We start from the raw sequence: 3493 nt of genomic DNA on the forward strand, positions 1-3493 counted from the left end.
CCCAGAATCGGCCTGGCAGAGAAGATCGAAAAAAACGACCACGTCGCTATCGTTGATGATACCATCACTCCATAACTGGGCATACCAGTCCCAAGGAAGCACAATGCACAACACAATGAAATCTTATGAATGTGTGTAAAACTTGTTTATCGGTGTACTGCGAAAAAGCGGTTTGGCCTTGAAAATGCACAAATACAGTACTTGGCCATTATACAGCTGGGTTAGCACATAACACACTTACCAATACGTATGTATGCATGTGCATATGTAAATACAGTCAAACTTCTCTATAACGAATAAAAAAACGGAAAGCTGTGTACATATCGTTATGTAAATAACTCGTTATATAAAAAAAAAAAACAAAAAAAACGTTCCATAAAACTTTTATTTGAAGCGATCAGTTATTTTGGCTTAAACTACATTTTTCCACTTTTCCTATTCATTAAAAATTTTGAATACAATGAGAGAGACAAAGTCAGTATTTAGTACATACGTTCTTTTTAATTTCCAACGCTTCTTGCGTTAAAAACGTGATGAGCTTATCAATGCTTTTTTTAACTGCTTCCCTTTCAATTGCTTTTATATCAATAATAGCTTTTTTCCACGGCATCGCCTCGGCTTGTAAAAGTAAACTAATAGACGCTGTCATAAATTTTTTAACTCTTTCGTTTGACACTCATATTTTAATATTTCATACAACTTGCGTATAAATGAATTAAATTCGAGTTTTCATACTCTGTAGTTATAGACTTCGCTCCGCGTTTATTATATACTTAAAAAATCTTGTCTAAATCCGTTCATTAGCTTTGTCAAAATATCTCGCCTTTCCTTTATACTATGTATAGAAGATAGTAATTTTAAATAGGTGGCAACCCTACTCAAAAAAATTAAAGTTTATTGTTCATTTTGTATCTAATTTATTTTCCAACGAACGGTGACGATCTTATAGTTTTTAAAATTCTAAGTAAAAAAAGTTCCCTCCCCTGTCGATACAGAGTTTATTAGAGAAAATCTCGTCAAAATCCGTTCAGTAGTTTTCGAGATTACCACGTTCAAAGAATCTCGACTTTCCTTTATTTATACTATGTATAGAAAGAAGTTCTTTAAAAAAGCTTGTCGTCTAATGACGCGTTGGTCTGATGTGAGGCTATAGACACCAAGTCCCATCTACTAAAAATTGGCCTTTGTTATAAATAGGGGCTGGATTCTGTAACTGTGAGAAAACCGCAGTGTACACCGAGTGAATAACGCACAACCAAAACCTTACTGACTAAATTCTGTGAGTTTTTCGAAAGAGAAGTGTACATAATTTTAACAGTTATTTAAAACTCATTCCACACTTCCTGGATCGCTGAATGAAGAGTGTACACAATTTGGCTACTAACAACAAGTGGACTAATCTGGGCAAAGCAGAATATGGCAATCGCTCTGGCAATCACACAGAAAGCAGAATATTAAGTTTCTTACGGTGCCAGTTGGCCACGTGAGCGATTTCTGTAGAAGTTGTAAAGGCATGGTGAATGCCGCGCACTACCAAGATCTATGAGGGGGGCCTGGGTGTATTGGGCACTGTCTCACTGGAGATGTTAGAAAGGTTTAAGGATATGTGGGGATAAGTTTTTAGAGAAACCTCTTCTTCTGGACATGTACAAGGAACTGTTCCGTCGCCTGACGCAGTCTCGATAACGCCCGGGAACCTGACCTAACATCGCATCTCCACAGGAAAAAATTGTCGGCTACAATTTGTAATTTTGGTGTATCTGATATAAGTTTTATCTGTGCATTTGCACAACATTCTAATTCGCAAAAGCTTCGCATTTATTATAGCGAATGCGAATGTCAAAATTAATGCTCCGCGAATGCGAATAACCGCACCACCCCCGCTCTGTCATCATTTAATTATTAGATTTACATACATACATGGATATAAGTATGTACAATTGTGTATGGACATATGTGCATACATACATACAGGGCTGTAGAGAGGAATTTCGGGCGCGGGCGGAATGTCGAATGTGGGCCCCTAATCAAACCCCGCTCCAGAACACTAAAATTTTTTTTTTCTGGTGCAAAATTTAGATGAGAAAAATAATATAATATACTGCCGTCCAATGAAAGAATGCGGTTAACAACATAAGAAACCCATTGCAACTACGGCCTTTATGATTTGAACGGCAGTAGATATGTATATTGTATATTATGATTGGATAATTGATTCGGTAGTGATAATGAATGAATGAATCAGAGGAAAACTTTAACAACGAAAATTTTATTCACTCAGTTTACCTTACAAATTATTGAAACTATTGACACAATTCTCAGAATTTTGTCTTCCAGGCTTTAGATAAGGCAAAGGCTTTGATGATAGCAGCGATGTCGAGTTTCGTTGCTAACTGGGTTGAACCAGAACGATGATAGTTTTTTATCGTTGATAGAACGCTGAACGATCGCTCGGCGGTGGCAACCGAGACTGGCAATGTGCAGAACATTCGCAAAGCGATACAAGTGTTTGGGAACAGTGTGTCTAAATTTTTAGCTCTGATAGAATTTATGAGGTCAAATTGAGGTAAGCAATCCTTAGAATTTTCAGCAAAATTCGCCCTATAAAGGGTTTTCAAGTGCATCATTTCATTTGAAATCTCTTCGGACACATCAGCAGGATATTTTTTTGCAAAGGAAAGTGCTGCAGTCTGGACATCTTCATTTCCCATTGGTCGGATGACGGCGAGGGGAGGACGAAAGCAGATGAATCGTACATATGTATGTACATAAATATGTATGTATGTATATAATTCATGTCAAACGCTGGCAGAATTCCATAAGCAAGTGATATAATTGAGACACTTAAATTACACATTTCGATATTGTCTTTTTCCATGTCTTTCAAGTAACGTGAAAACGGAATTTACTTTGGGACCCATAGGCGTCATGACTTTAAGAGAAGTGAGTATTATCCAATTCTAGTTGGTATGAATCAAAATTTGAGGGACGGACCCATTGAAAAATTGGGTAAAATTTCGGCAGCGCTTAGAAAAAATAACTCTCATCAGTCCCAATCCGGCTACGCTGACCACAGTATTTTTTACAAGAAGGTCCATATTTCAAACCGAACTTATTCATAAACTTGTATCTAAAAACTTGAATTTTTTATTTTAAACTAACGTTTAATTGTTTGACAACACGTGTGTGTTAAAATTTTTTGCTTCGGGTTAAGTCCTGTGACACAACAACCCAAAATTATTGTACAAATAACCGAGCCGTACCCAACAAAATACCTCTTGCTAGTTCAAATTTCGATTCTAAGAACAAAATGTTTGTAAATAAATAAAAAGTTAATAATAAAATTTGGAGGATTTTAGATATTGCATACGGTAGCACGAAATGTCACAATCTACTTAATTGTCAGGTTGTTAACATGGCGACGAAAAAGTGACAATGGAACTACCTCCTTTTTTGTATCATGAATCGGACTCAACTGGTATTTTGCGCTCAT

The sequence above is a fragment of the Rhagoletis pomonella genome, unplaced genomic scaffold, assembly GCF_013731165.1.
Source record: "Rhagoletis pomonella isolate Grant_MI unplaced genomic scaffold, Rhpom_1.0 Rhpom_scaffold_00004, whole genome shotgun sequence".
In the NCBI taxonomy this organism is placed as follows: domain Eukaryota; kingdom Metazoa; phylum Arthropoda; class Insecta; order Diptera; family Tephritidae; genus Rhagoletis; species Rhagoletis pomonella.